The sequence below is a fragment of the Vidua chalybeata genome, chromosome 4 (assembly GCF_026979565.1).
Source record: "Vidua chalybeata isolate OUT-0048 chromosome 4, bVidCha1 merged haplotype, whole genome shotgun sequence".
NCBI lineage: Eukaryota > Metazoa > Chordata > Aves > Passeriformes > Viduidae > Vidua > Vidua chalybeata.
This window is the reverse complement of record NC_071533.1, coordinates 60,902,490-60,918,697: the sequence shown is the minus strand read 5'-3', so window position 1 is coordinate 60,918,697 and position 16,208 is coordinate 60,902,490. Positions and strand designations below refer to the sequence as shown.

At 40.2% G+C, this 16,208-nt stretch overlaps 1 protein-coding gene across 1 annotated transcript in view; it reads left to right on the top strand.

The window, feature by feature from the left end:
* The first annotated feature begins 15,141 nt into the window (after positions 1-15,141).
* Positions 15,142-16,208, top strand: part of JAKMIP1 (janus kinase and microtubule interacting protein 1) — a 143,240-nt gene continuing 142,173 nt past the window's right edge. The window contains exon 1 of the mRNA XM_053940829.1: positions 15,142-15,247. The gene's annotated coding sequence lies outside the window, so the exon portion shown is untranslated. The remainder of the gene's footprint in view (positions 15,248-16,208) is intronic.

The window sequence follows — 16,208 nt, the reverse complement described above, 5'->3', positions numbered from 1 at the left end:
GAATGGTTTGATACATTTGGTAAGAGGTTCAGGTAATTTTCAGCATTCCCAAGTACAAGAGATTGCTTTTACTTTCTGAAACCTTGCACTGAACTTTGTCTGAAAGATACAAATCAGAAGTCAGTGATGCAACAATTTCTGTAAGAACAGCTGCTGTAGAATGTACAGATTCTTCAAACCCTATCCACACTATAGCTACGAATTAACTTCAGTAGTTAAGAATTGACATCAATATATTACATCTATTTTTCTCAGCCAAGTACATTGAAGTGACCATTTCCCTCCTCTCTTCTGCAGAACAATTTGCATGAAATAGGGGCAGGAAAAAAGCTCTAAAGCAAAGATTTTTCTGTTTGGTTTCTCCAAAATTGCAGGAGAAAAAAGTGGAGGATATAATTATAGGAAGTAACTTAGTAGGAAATATTACATATTAAAGTGTTTGGCAGTGTTAGAGAGAGTTTAGAATTAGCTAATTAAATCCTTGACTATTAAAAATTAAAGCTGTAAGCATATTCACACATTTCAGAAGGAAGTGATCTTGGGCTTACTTTGGACAAATAAAGATGACCATTCCTTTTTCAGACAAGTTCACATGTCTTGAAATATAAACTGTCAATACATTGCCAAAGACCCTGGAAGTTTTTTTTCTGTAAACTATTTTCTCTCCCTCCTAGGATTACTCCTGCTACATAGCAGCAAATATGGACATGTTGTTCTGCAACCACAAAACATTATATATGGATTGCTGTCTGAAAAAACTGCCTTGCTACATCTCAGTTTTAGGAATGTTTAATGTAAAAGAATTCTGTTCTAGAGATTATGCAGAATGTAATTAAGGTTTCAAAAATGTGCAAAACTGTCACATGGAAAATTTAATTCCTGACAGGAAATACATGCTATTAGTCATATCAGATCTAATTCTGTCATATTGTGGCTTTGGGGGTTTAGTCAGAAAGCAGGACTTGCTGTGGTAACCATTTCCTAACATTCAATGTTCAGGTAAGGTGAATTCTCTTTGCACATTCATAAAACCCTAGTTCCAATGCCCCTGCAATAGGCAGGGATGCCACCCACTAGACGAGGTTGCCCAGAGCCCCATTCCTGGAAATGTTCAAGGCCAGGCTGGATGGGCAACCTCTTCTAGTGCCTCGCCAATCTCTGAGTAAAGAATTTCTGCCTAATATCTACCTGTCCTCTTCCAGTTTAAAACTGTTCCCCCTTGTCCTATCACTATTGGTTTGTGTAAAAAGTTTATCTCCATGTTTTTTTTTTAAGCTCCCTTTGGATACTGGAAGGTTTTGCAAGGTCTATCCAGAGCCTTCTTCAGCCAGAACAACCCCAACTCTCAGCCTGTCTGCTCTGCACTAGAGGTGCTCCAGCCTTCTTTGTGACTTGCTCTACACCTGCTCTAACAGGTCCAAACCCTTCTCATTTTGGGACCCGCAGAGCCAGACACGACACTGCAGATGGGGTCTCTCAAGGGCAGAGTACAGAGGGGAGAAATCACCTCCCTCAGCCTGCTGGCTGTGCCTCTTTTGATGCAGCTCAGGCCAGGCTTGGCCTTTTGGGTTGCAAATGTGCACTGCTGTGGTATGTCCAGGTTTTGGTCCACCAGAATCCCCAAGTCCTTCTCTGACAGGCTTCCTTCAATGAATTCTTCTCCCAGTCTTGACTCATGGCAGGGATTACCCTGACCTCAGTACAGCACCTTGCACTTGGATTGTTGAATTTATGATAGTCTCCTGGACCCACTTCTCAAGCTTGCCTAGGTTCCTCTGGATGGCATCCCCTTCTTCTGTTGTGTCAAGGAGTTCTTAAATGGAGAATTTCAGAATTATTACCTGCAAAGTTCACATTTTTGATTGTCAGTGTCACGATACATAAAATTATAAAGAGAAAGGGTTCAGTCAATTTAAAATGCATATTTAAACCTCTGTACTTTGTCCATTAGGCTATCTTCCCAAAAACTTTTAAATACCATTTTCTGCCATATTTTATATATAATATGAAAATTATATTTTTCTACTATATTTCACAATTAAAAGCTTGTTCAGATTTTATTTATACATGCCAGTACTCCAGTTGTGTTGACTAATATCAAAAGAACTGGAATTTAGTAACTTAACAGTACCTTTACCTGACATTAAAAGGAGAATAGGAACAGATTGCAGCTCTTTAATAATACTTTTAAATAATGTTTTTTCTTAGCAAATTGAATCATATAATTATTTCTATGATGCCAGATGTAGTTAGACTGTATTCTTGCAGGATGGTGTTGGTCAGCTTGAGGTATTTCAACATCTTCCCAATCTTGTCTGTAATTAGGACGTGTCACACGCAAGATTCCCACCAGGTGGCAATAAAACCTCTTCATTCTTTAAAGCATTTGCAATTATTTTAGATGGTAGAAGCGTATGTTGTGTACTAATTAGACGGGGAAATCGTGATTTCTAATAAGGTGATAGAAAATTATTTTTCTGAACTCTCAAGGTACGAGTGCTTACAAAAAGTCCGGGAACAGATAGAAGCATGCTGGGCAATAGTCATTGTTGTGTTCTTAACAGCTATTTCAAGGTAAATACAAGTAATATATTCCACTTGGTTCCTGAGAAACTGAAATAATTTTGTCTTTTGATGAAACTGTAGAGAGCAGACAGTGTGAAATGCTAATTTACTAGTGGGAGCTTAAACCTTACAGAAGTCTCACAATTTTAGTTCATATTTAGACTGATCAAATTCACATCTTCAGCTACAAAAGAAATACTTTTTTTAGACTTAATCCAGGTGTGTTTCTATAAGTGCTGTACAGCTGCTATATTCCTATCCTGTATTTCTATTCCTATCCTTTTTTTGAAGGAGAAAAACCCTGCACACATACAGCTTTAGTTGACTGCCACTAGTGGTGAAGTGCCAGTAGCAAAAGCTGCATGAAGATGCACTGATTTGCCCCCTACTTTTCTTTTATAGTTTCTGGCATATATTTCTTGCCCCATTCATCCTAATTCCTTGCAAAAATCTCTTGTCCCCTTATTTCTTAATGATAAATGATATTTTTCTGCTGTATGTATTACATCACCCTTGATTTTACCTACCCTTTTTCTAGCACAGGCATGCATGCAGATATATGTCTCTACATCATTTCTGCACCCAAGCAGGCCTTACTATGATGAGTAGCACACTGATGCAACTTTGGCCTGAAGTTTTACATACTTTCTGGTGCAAATTTTCTTTTTAATTTTGAAACAGTTAATGTATAATGCAGATTAACAAACTCAGTGTGGTGAGTTGACCCTGGCTAAATGTCAGGTGCTGGCTACAGTCACTTTATCACTGCACTCAGCTGGGCAGGGGAGACAATGGGTTCTCATGGGTTGGGATAAGGGCAGAGAGAGATCACTCACCAGTTACTCTCATGGGCAGAACAGACCCAACTGGGGGAAAATTATTTTAATTTATTATTCATCAAAATAGAGTAGGATAATAAAAACACCCCTCTTCTTGGGCTTAACTTTACTCACATATTCTCCACTTCCTCCCCGCAGTAGCACAGGGGGACGGGGGTTGGGGGACTCCCATCAGTTTATCACAGGTCATCTCTGCTGCTCCTTCCTCCTCCTCAGAAGCACTCCTCACACTCTTCCCCTGCTCCAGTGCGAGGTCCTTCCTGCAGGAGACAGTCCTCCATGAACTTCTCCAACATGAGTACTTCCCATAGGGTGCCTGGGATCAGGACTGAATTGCTGCCTTGACCCAGGCCACAAATTTGCCCTTTTCTATAGCTCTCTTTCTTTATCTGCAAGAGCTACTTAACTGCCCTTCTGAAGGACTTCATAACTTGTTAAATAAGGCAAAGATTTAGCAGAAGTTACTATTGCTCTTTAGGCAAAATGATATATTTGAAGAAAAGACCATCCAAGCATGTGGACACACAAACACTTCAGGTATTATGAAGCATTACAAAATTTGTAATATATTAAATACTAGAAAAACCCATCTAAAAATTAACCTCATATTCTTAGTTAAGCTTAGTTACTTGTACTTACATCTGTCCCATTTAGTTTGCTCACAGTTAAGAACACAGAATTCGACATTAAAGGCTGCAGTCATTTTTTCCTATCTCCTCCTCCCCACACAAAAAAAGTCACCGAACGCCCCCATACCAAACAGCTATGCAGAAGAGTATCTGGCTTTTCGTATGGACTATTTATTCCTCTCCACTGATTTATAATGCATCTATATAGTGTATTTATACTTGCATCAGTCACAGGTACAGCAAGAGATACACTTCTGAGATACGCTTCCTAGAAATACTGCTCCTAATGAACAAATAAATAATGTAATTCTGCCTATCATAAAAAGGAATATTTTCATATTAAAAATGAATATTTTCAACATATGATAAAATCTGCAGTTCCCTGTTTGCATTTCCCTGTCTTCCCCAACATACTAATCAGAAGATACCATTATATTCTGTATTGAATTCAGAATTCATGGGTACATTTCACTGAAGGAGATAACCTAGTTTTCTGAATGGAATTAGAATTTATCAACACAGCTTAAAACAAATTATGACATTTCCCACATCTCACTAGTGACAATTGTCTTCAGTCAGTCTCCTGCTGACTTTGTTAACAGGAAACGAAACTATTGAAAAAAAATCACTCTATAATTACAAAAACTGAGATTCAAACCCATTTCTCTACTACTTGTCTCCCTATATTACTTCAGGATCCACTTTACTGTAATAGATCTAGGAAAGATTAAATAAAATGACTCCTGATATTCAAAGACAATCTGTTACAGTTCTTCATTTATGTTATCATTAGAATGATTCAAATAAATTGGGAAAAAAACCAAACCCAAGCCACCCAAGAATTTTACACAGTATGTTATATTTTATAGAGCTAATCTATGATCCAGGATAGGTCAGTAACAGGATGGATCAAGAAGCCAAAGAAGGATGAAGAATAACTGGCTGTGTACTAGTACACAAGGGATTACAGTAGATTAAAAAACGATAAATCAGGAATGTCATTCTATTTCAGATAAAAGCAAGTGCCATTGTGGCATGCAAGGCATACAGGAGGTAATCCCTTCACTACTAAGGATTGTAAAGCCACAGCTGCCACACTTCAAAATCCAGGTCCATACTTTGGAAAGAGGCAAATCACATGGATAAAGTCTAGTGGAGAGCAGTGAGTCAGAAACCTAGATGGAATTTAGGGAAAAAAAATGTGGGAAAATTGGTCTTTTATCCTTGGCAAAGAAGATACTTCAAAATGAAGTATCTTATGCAAAATGTTTTGCAAAGAGAATGTTTTTTAGTACTCACAGGGGTTAGAACAGGAAGTAATAACTTGCAGCATATGAGATTTAGATTAGATATTAAAACTTTACAAGACCACTGTAGCAGGCCATATGTACAACCATCATAAGAGGTTTTTTTTTAAGAGGAGGCAATACAAACTGCTACAAGGGATATCCAGGTATTAGGAATGATGCTTCAGAGAACAAGATAGTTCAGATATCAACATTTCATCCAACTTTGAGATTTTTATCAACATTTCTTTATTCTTCATATTACCACACTTTGTGAATCACTCTTAAAGAAGTTTTGAGGAGTTTCAGAACATTGGTAAGTCCTCAATTCCAATTGGATGTTGCAATATATCACTTTTTAAATGTATGATATTTAGAATATTCCTTTATTACTTCCTACCTCTGTTAATCTCACTAAGATTGGTGAGAAAACCGAAAAACTTTTTCTGCCGGACACAGCTGAGACTACTGATCAGAGACTTATTTAGTAAGAGACAAATTTCGATACCCAATCAGCATAATGCTTTGCTAACACAATGTTTGACAATATTCACAGTTAGCAATTTGAAAGCCGGTAATACATCTGCCTTTTATTTTTTTGGTTTTGTTGACATACTTACGTGAATCATTGCATTAATTAAGCTTCATTAATAGAGATCTGCTCTTTACACGTGATCAAGGTGTCATCTGGTCTCAAAACTTTCAATAGCAGAGTGGGAATAAGAAACAAATCTTCAAGAAGCTCTTGGGGCACAGGATAAAAAAAAAGGACTAATTTAATTCTTGAATTAGACTCCCTTTAGTTGTCTAACCTGGCATTTTAGTGGAGTGAGATAGGGCAGAGAGGGTTGGGGTTTTTTTTTAAGTTACGTGATGTGGTTTCACCTCAGGCAGCTGCTTGCTCACTCCCCTACTCAGCAGGATCAGGAAGTGAATTGGAAAAGTAAAAGCTGGAAAAGCTGGAGTTGAGATAAAAACAGAGTAATAGAGAAAACAAAAGCCACACACACAAGCAAAGCAAAATGAGGAATTAATTCACTGCTTCCCATGGGCAGACAGGTGCTCACACATCTCCAGTACAGCAGGACCCATCAAGTAATGGTGATTTGGAAAGACAAACAAAGGCAAACACCATCACTCCAAATATCCCCCCATTACCTACTTACCCCACTTACATACTGACCATGATGTCACATCATTTGGATTATCCCATTTGTCAGTTTGGGTCACCTGTCCTGGCTGTGTCTCCTCCCAACCTCCCATTCACCTCCAACTCCCCTGCCAGAGTGGAGGGTGAAAAAGCAGAGAAGACTGGCTCTGTGTAAGATCTGCTCAGCAATAAGAAAAACATCTCTCTATTATCAAGCCTGTATTCATCACAAATCCACAACACAGCCGCACACCTGCCACTGTGAAGAAAGTTATCTCTACCCTAGCCAAAACCAGCACATCCTTAAGATTAAAAAGATTATGTCATAAAAATGCAATTTGAAGTTTGTAAGATTTTTTTGGCTATAAATTTTTAACTCACCTAAAATCTTTCCTTTGGGCAATTCTCAAAGTCTTTAGAATACGCTAAGACTTTTTACGATTAGAGCCCAAGCCACTTGAAATGATTCATAAAAGAGCACAGTCTAATAGGGAAAGTTACCTAAATAATTCAATACTGTTATACCCTTTGATAGGTACATGAGGAACAGAGAATGCCTTTGGAGGTTTCGTTTCATTTTCACTTTAGGCAAGAGAACATTCCTTTTTTGAAGCAGAGAAATACTTTGCTTTACACTGCCTCATGTCTGGCACCACAAAGTGTTTTATACACTTTATACACACTGTGCTTGACTCATTCCATGTGAGCAAGAAAGGATTCTGTAGGAGATGGGCAGGCTGTATTCCAAATGCAGTTGTACTGGCATCTTAAATAAATAAAAAAATAAGCTAGGGAAGTAATGCAGAAATTCCGAGCACTTCCGGGCACTTTATGAGCTTTACCATTTTTAGCAGATTAACCACATTTCATACACTGAGTTCTGAGGTATGAATAGTGTTCTCTTTGCTTCTTTTTGCCCTGCAGCCTTCTTAGATGAGCTTTGGGAAATTGAAAAGACTGCACAGAGAGAGAATTAATTTGCTGCAGGATCTGCAGCCTAAATTTGTCATCTTGGCAGCCCTCTCTTTTTGAAGTGAATCATGAATCATCACCGAGGGAAGAGCCACAGAGGATAAAGTCCATGTTACAAAGTACTGTGACTGGAGCCAGCCTTTGAGAGCCCACATGGAGAGTGGCCACGCTGCCTCTGGAAGCAGCAGAGCCACGAGCCCCCTGGGCTGTGAGCAGCCAGCTCATACACAGTGTGAGCTGTGGGACCTCAGCAGTTCGGTCACTTCTATTGCTGACTGCCCTTTCCTCCACTGTACATCTGTTGTATCTTCTCACAGCCTGATTTACTGATATCTTCTGCTATCAGCTTCCCATCTGATCTGTTTGAACCCACTACGACATTACTGTGGCTAGACAACAACTCAGAGCCTTTTTCAAGCTGTTGTATGTATTATATCATCTTATGGCAGTACTCGCAACACTTTCATAGTGTTACTGTTCATCTGAGTCTGCAGTTACAGAGTTTAATTAAATTTTGTTTGACATGCATCCCTGTTTTTTCTTAGTCTTTATTTGCCATGTGACTCCACCCTCCATCACAAAATGATACTGGCAATCTCCACCAGCACATATTGCTGCTGGCCTAGAGGGTTGGTGTCAGTCCCTTCCAGCTGAACTGCTCCATTCTAATCCCAATTATTTTTCTAAAGAAAAAAGGGGTCCATAAGAAAATATAAATGCACTCCATGTTATTTGGACAGAAGTCTATATTTACACACTCTTAATTACTCAAGTTTTTACTGAACTCTGAGCAGTGTACTTTAAGGCAATAATCAATTTGGTAAGTTTCCTAAGGACAAACATTGTAAAGACAGAGCTAATGTCATTAATCCTGTCTAAACTTTCTGCTTATTGCAGCCTGTTTTATTGAATTTAGGTGAAATTGCCTTTAAAGTGATACATGGAGACTAAAACTATATGGACAATTAATAAATTTTTTTTTCTTACCATAATATTAATTATGCTTGATGCAATTAAATTTTAAACTCGAAAAACAATTTAATTTTCCTCTGTTGCACATTAAACTGTCACGTAACAAAAATTAAATATTCTTAACAGAGATTAAATATACTTTTATTACATACAAAAGCATCCAGGTTCTGCACCACCAGAAATCAGACAGCAAGGAACAATTTCAGTTATTTTGCTTCTGAGCATTTACAATAATATGATAGTACAGGAGGAGTTTTGGTATTTTCACTGACTATGGTGATGCATCTCTGGGACGAGCAATGAAAGGGCCCATTTTATCTTCCACAAGGTAAACTTCCTGTACCTTTGGTTAGCAACTGGTCTTATCCAGTTTCTACCTCTGATTAAAGTCCTACTCTGTCTTTGAAGAGAGCTGCTTCCAAGTGAGAAACAGCAGATCTTACACATCTATGTTCAGTTACATGCTGTTTTCCGAAGATAAACAAATCTTTGGCTCATTTTCTCTTTTAATAGGGTAAACGGAAGGAATTTATCAGACTATCTGTTCACTTATCTATCACCCTTTATTTCTTCTCAAAGGTCAACTTTATGAGAGCAACCTTTTTTCATTCTCTAAGAAAGCTACATCCAGGGGAATGCCTCAAACAAAGACCTTGCACAACAGCAGTAAAGTATTTATTGATTTTGCGTTCTTATTGAAGATTGACATCAGTTTGCATAACAGAAGCTGTGATAGATCTTAAAGGGCATTTCCAGCTAGCTGCTATCTTTTGAAATTATGCATAACCTTGTATCATGTCCTGAACCTGCAGTTTTGAATCCACAGGTGCAAGAGAAGTACACCTATGCTCTAAACATATAAGCAGCAGTACTAAAATATTCTCTATGATTAAGTTCTGATATTAATTAGAAGATCAGTGAAAGGTATTTTCATTTCTTTTTTCCTTTGCACGTTAAGTTTCTATAAGAGGGGTGCTACAACCCACGAATTGACAAACTTACATAATATTATTGATATATATGATATTATAAGAATTTTGAAAGTCAAGGTGGTCATTAGCAACTCATTCTTAAAAAGAAAGAAAAAAGAATAATGAAGAGAAAAAATGGTCCACCAAAATGTCATGATTTTAACAGCCATGTTTAGAAGCCTTTTTCGATCAAAGCTCTGACTGGCTCAGTACATCATGTAGTAAAGCAAGCATGAGTGAGCCACAGGCACACATCCTCAGAGAATTCCTTCTAAGAAGTATAATGGCTGTTATTTTTACACTTTTAATCCCTAGCCTCTCCTTATTACAGCTAATCATCTCAGCATACACATTAAAGAGGGCTCTGCAGGTAGCGTAGCATCAGAAATCAATTGCCATCCAAAGCACTAGTGCTTGCTTCTATAGCAGCATCTTTGACCACATATGGGTTAATATATTGTGAATCTTCCATTTTCCCTTTTGTTTTAACATGAGTCAAATGCTTTATTCCCATATTCCACAGCATAGTCATTAACTTCATCTATTTATATTGTCATTTTTGATTTGATAGGTGACTGCACAGCAAGGCAGCTTTTAACCAAGTCAGCTGTACATAAAGCCCATAATAAATCCTAATTTCAGGGTGTATATTCCCAGAAGACTCTTCCCCCTCTGTTAAGGAATAAATGACTTCTCTAAAACAGGTGCAAGAATACATTAAAAGTGTATACATATCTGCTCAGACACATGCTGACACACACACAAAAAAGGAATATTGTACAATCAATCTATCCAGTAAATACAGAAACACAACTTATGATTGTTAAACTACATATTTCAACTCTTAATTGCAGTCTACTTCCTTAGGTCACTATTTATACCTGTGCATGTTAATTATTCCCTATTAAAAGCAGGCATTTGTAACACATGCTAGTTCTGGATATTATACCATCACCCACATAAGGCAGAACCCATCACTAAGGTGAGAAAAGCAGGAGAAAATCTCCAAGAAGATACACTGCAACTTGTCATGTCAGTGTTTTGGCCATTTGTAAAAGAAGATGAGGTTCTGACGATGTGTTATTGAAAGAATTTATATGATGCACACACAACTTTTGCCAGGTGTGGGCAGGTTCTGACCTTGGCCAAACCTTTACTGGTCCCACCTTGCAAGCTGTACACGCCAGCACAACTTCCCCTTTGGTACAGCAGACACACATCCTGTGTTTTGAAATTCAGCAGCATGCTAGGTGATTATTTTTTGGGATATGTTGGTGCCACTATGAATTTTGTACACAATTGCACAGCAAGACAGATTCTCTTGGTGTGTGTAAAAGGTACCTCTGCTCCAGGACCAAGGTAGCCTTGCCAGAGATTCTCCCAGAATGCAGAGAGGGAGCCTAGGCATCCCATACACAGACACTTAGCAGCCAGCTCTCTGAGCAAAACACATCCCAAGTACAGAAAATCAGGCCAGCTCTTTCCAGCAAGCTTGAATCTGAAAATAGTGTTTCTTAAAAAAACTTCAATGAATGTTAAAACATGACTGTTTCAAATGCAAATCCCCTGCAAGTTTCACAATGCCACAATAACTTAGAAGAATAAACCTCATTCCATTTCAATGACTCCAAATCTCCCAGGCTTTCTAAAGATGTCTTGAATCCAACTTTTCTAGAAAAATCATTCCTATAAAAGATCACACCCAAATCCTTTAAAGTGCATAATTATAGTCACTCGACTTAAGGTTCCCTCTAAAAGAAATTTTCTCTTGCTTGTCCTGAGCAGTATTAACATTCACAATAATCAGTGCTGTAAGTTTTAAATATAGCCATATATTGTACATAATTGTTGTACTGTTGCTATGCACTATTATATAACTGCCTGCAGATGGCTGCATTTCAATGGGAAAAAAATATACTGTTTAAAAAAAACCCTGTTCTTTGAGTGTGTATTTCTGATTTCTAAATAATAGTATTGATAATATTAACAATAATAACAACAACAATAATAAAAAAATAATCAATGCAACACTTCTACATTTATAGCAGCAAATAGGCTGGTCCCCTCTGTGTAAATCAGTTTCAAATGGGCTCTAGGATTTTTTTTTTAATAAAAGAATTTAAAAGCTTAAGGCATTACAAAAAGAACTGAAGCTTTAAAAACTTCTCACACTTTGATAACTGAACAGAAGCATCACCTCTGTTTATAAGAGATTTTATTAGGATTAAAAGGCAAATTCAGAGCAAGGAGTCTGAAATTCTTCTGCTAATCTGCAGGCTTAAAGCTCTTTAAAATGACAATATCAATATTAAAAATGAATTAACTTTTCAATTATGGCCTGTCCTTGAAATTTTATTTTGCTTTCTACTTAATATAGCTACTGCAGCATGAGGGCAATAAAGTCAAAGTGCTTCTAATTCTAGATTGCATAGTCATAAGGTTACCAGAAGGTTTTTAGGGCATTTTTAAAGTGTTGCTTCAAAGAGTCAGTTTTATTCCTCCTGAACTAAATGAAGAATTCGCATTGATTTATAAGGAATTCAGAACAGAGCCAAGTATTTTCTTGCTGATGTCTCACATACCAGTTTTCAGATCCCATACTTCAGACTGCTTTACCTGCTACTAATAGCAGAGGTAGGAAGCTGGTAACACACTAGCCAAACAATAGTAGTAATAAATCAGCAGATAGCTGGGTAAAATACCTCTCTTCCTTTGCAAAATCTTTTGTATTTCACAGCTTCACATTCTGTTTCTGTTGTTCAGAAGCTTCCCACATCAGCAGAGACACCACAGTTGCCAGGATACAGCAGAATTCATTTTTGGCCGACCCACCAAATTCCAGTGAGAACTTGGGCTTGACCCAGTAGTTTACTTCCAGTGAGATACAACACTGCTGTAAATAAACAGGCAAACAAAAACCAGGCCAGATTATAAATCTTTACTTTCACCTAATATGCCAGTCTCTTGGCTATTCCATGGCCACTAACAGCACTCACTCTGTGGGGATGGGACCATCTTTAGAGTAAATCTGTGCAGCACAGACAGTGGGTCCCTCAGCTTCTAGATATTAGTTGATATCAAAGTCCAAGCTCTCAAAAGAATGCTTTAGGATTCATGGAGGGATGGTTGCTCCCCAGCTGAATGGAACAGCAGGTATTAGAGCCACATCTGACAGGAAGATAATATATCTCTGCAGACAAGATAATCACATTATTTTTGAATGAAATCAAATTTATGTTAATTAAAAAAAAAGCTAAATCATTTCTATTAATGAAAAATACTAAGAAACAAAGTGCTAGCTAAAATACAAACTATACTTTCTTTTTTATTTTCAAGTAATTTCAAGTGAAAATTATTTAATGAGAAATATTTTGCATGTAACGACCCTATGCACCAACCCATTACAAGCAAATCCTATACAGAATATCCTGCCTTCAGAACACAACACTGCATCCTTGCACAAGACATAACGCTAATATAATACCATGCAGATAGTATTTATGAGCTCCAATTTCCTCTCTCCCTGACCAGGGCCAGAACTAAGGCCCCAGATTCCTACTCTTATGAAGAACAGTTAGATAGCAGCTAAAGCATAACAAGCTGCTTATTCTGGTTTCATTAATCCAGACTTGGAACATAGCCACTAATAATTGTGTTGGCATTTTTAAAAGCCTAAATATCAATATTTATACCTGAAATTTTCTTAGAAAATGGAAAAAATTAACTATATGAAGTAATTAACACCGAGACATTCAATTTGTATTGATTTTAAAATCAAAAGCAGCATTTTCTCTTACAGAGAAGGAACTTTTGGGGTTTTTCTGGCTACAAGAATTCCTTTAGGTCTTGTTCGAAATGTCTCCCTTTGGAAAGAGATTTAAGTGTTGCTTCACACTGCCCAGCAATGCATATTCTCTTTTAGTCTCAAAAGGTGTTTCTGTTTAATTGGCTTGACTGTTAAAATGTGCATTCCAATTTGGATTTTAATAATTCAGTGTGGCCATCAACAGAGTTAGTTTTATCTGCAATACTGAAGTGTTCCCTTCTCAAATTTCTGTGAAGTTTCTCTTCCCTTCTCAGCCTGGGATGCTGCCCTGAGCTGTCTCTCTGCTGAACTCCATCAAACTACTTCTTTGAGCATAATCTGAGGCTGATGCATGTTTCTGTTTCAAATCTATTTTCCCATAGCCATCTTGTTTTTTTAAACTAAGTACAAACCTATCACTACAGAGCAGCAGCAAAAACAGCAAAACAAATGGAGTGGTAAAGTCGTTTATTTTCTTCTTGATTTGGGGCCAATTTACACAAATACTGCATAAACCATCAATATAACACTGAGCCAGTTGTCATGACTGTTCCCAGACCCGGAGGTTCTTGGAGCTTGGCTCACCGAAACACAGTTCTGCTGCGTTCACTGGGTCATCACTGAATCTGGATGAACAGAAATATAATCACGAACAGCATTTAGTAAAGGTGCGTTCACAGGCGATGTACATCAGCACGGAGGAATGAGTCTGATTTGAAACCCCCAGCAAAGTCTGGGCCCGGGAGCTTCAAGCTGGTATTCTCTTCCATTCTGACAAAGGAACGAGGTTTTAAATGGCATCAGGATTTACAGGCGTCCGGCAGCCTAGCTGATCTGACAACTCCGTGTCTAATTCTTGTGTGACATAAAAAATTACATGGGTCCATCCCCTCGGCACTCTGTGCCGGACGTGCCCGCACCTGCTTTAGCGGGGGCCGAGCGAGGGGACCCGGTCCCCGTGGCGCGCACAGCGCCCGGCCCCGTGCGGGGCGGCTCTCCCGCAGCCGCAGCCCGCGGAGCCAGCGCGGAGCCAGCGCGGCCGCGCTGCCGAGCGCCCCGGGCGGCGGCGGGCGCGGGGCGGGGCCGCGGGAGGGCCCGGCCGCCACCGCCCCCGAGGGCGGGCCGCCGGTGACAGCTGGGGAGGGACCCGGCGCCGGCAGCGAGGTGCGGCTGCCGGGCGGTGCTTCGCCGCCGCTCTGTCCGCATCGCGCCAGCGGATCCCCCGGGCAGGGAGCGGGCGAGGGCTTGGCCGGGCCCTGCCGCCGTCGCCGGCCGCGGAGTGGGTGAGTGGCGGCGGGCACGAGTGGGTGATGCGGGGGCGGCGCGGGCACGGGGTGGCAGGGGAGGGAGGACGGAGGATGGAGGGATGGATGGAGGGAGGATGCTGCCGCTCGCGGAGACTTTGGTCGTGCGAGGTGCCTAAGGGAAAAAAGTGCATCCCGGGGCGGGGCGAGGCTGTGCCCCTCTCCGCTCGCCCATCCGTGCCGGTGACCCGACGGACGAGGAAGCCCCGGGAAGGGGGGCCGGTCCGGCCCGCCGAGGGGCCCGCTCGGCCGGTCCCCCGCCGGTCCCCGCCCTCCCGCAGCTCCCCCGCAGCCATCAGCGGGCCGGGGCGCGGCCGCGGAGGGGCCGGAGAGCCCCGCGGGCTCCCTGTGCTCCCCCACCCCCGCCGGTACCCGTGGCACGGCGGCGTGACGGTCCGGAGCATCCCGGCTCCGCCGCCCGCCCCCATCCCGGGCTGTACCTGCGGTGCCGGGGGTCCCCGGGGCAGCCTCCGGGGCTGGCACCTGCTCCTGCGAGCCGGGTCCTGCTGGCAGCGGTGTTCCAGGAGCGAACGCGAGGCCTGCCCTTGGAGGGTTGGCAGGATGAGGCCTTTATTTTTTTTTTTTTTTTTTTTTTTTTTTTTTTTTGCAGGGTGCTGGCTGGCTGATATTTACATAATATCTCTGCTTAAATGTGACCTCGTCCCTAATTGGAGGCTTCCTTTCCATTTTCTATGGCAACACTACAGAACAGATCACTCCAGTGGGCTGGATCAGAGGAGTACCTGCACACACTGTAATTTTTTCTCTCTTGGTTTCCCATCAGGACTGGTTTGTTCTAGTGGATGGGTAAAATTTAAAAAATAGTTCTTTCCATCAGCCCTTAAAGCAATGGCTAGGTCTGAACGTCACTGCAGATTTGCTGTATCTCTAAATTGGAGGAGGATGAACACAGGCTTAACTAACTAGTAAGAATTGTTTTTGTTAGGTATTTATATATTTACTAGCCTTACTAATGACTTCCCTGCACCCCACTGCTTAATCAAAACAACCCTAAGAAATGATGTTAATTATAATTGACTGTATTTATTTAAAAATTAATAGAATTATTAGAAGAAGAAAGAAAAGAAATTTTGTAGGGGGGAAGGCGTTGTGACCCTCTTCATTCAGAGATTTCTATTGCTCAGTGAGATCCCTGTCCTGTGCTTAAAACCCATCATGTATAGACAGTCATGCCTCTTCTTACACGGTTGGTCTCGCTGACAGTAAGCTTGATGTGCCGATATATTTATGCAGGAGTTGGGTTCTGTAATGCTTATTAGGGTCTGCTGTGTTTCATCTCAGTGAGATGCCAGCTTCAGTTTCAGGTTTTATATGGCAAAGGGTGAATATCTTTGTGTTGGTTTTCCAAAATGTGCTGAAAATAAGTTTTGTGATTGTAAGACACACTTACAATTATGGTGCATTTAGGCAGGAAGGTTTTTCTAAAGACCTTTAAATTTTGCCTTAATTATCTTTTGACGTGGTGTTTTTGTTCTGCATTGAAAAAACACATGCCTTTTTGTTAATAATGCTAAAATTAGTTGCTGTGATACAAATGCTGGGATACTGTGTATGGCTTAGAACATTTGTTTTCTGTCTCTGCTTTGTTTCTACTTCTTAGTTCACTGGGATGACTTTGTTTCTTGCACCTGAGGTAGTGTGGGGTCATTTGAGGTTTGAGCTTTTTGTTTCTGGATGGGTGCATGTAGGTCGTT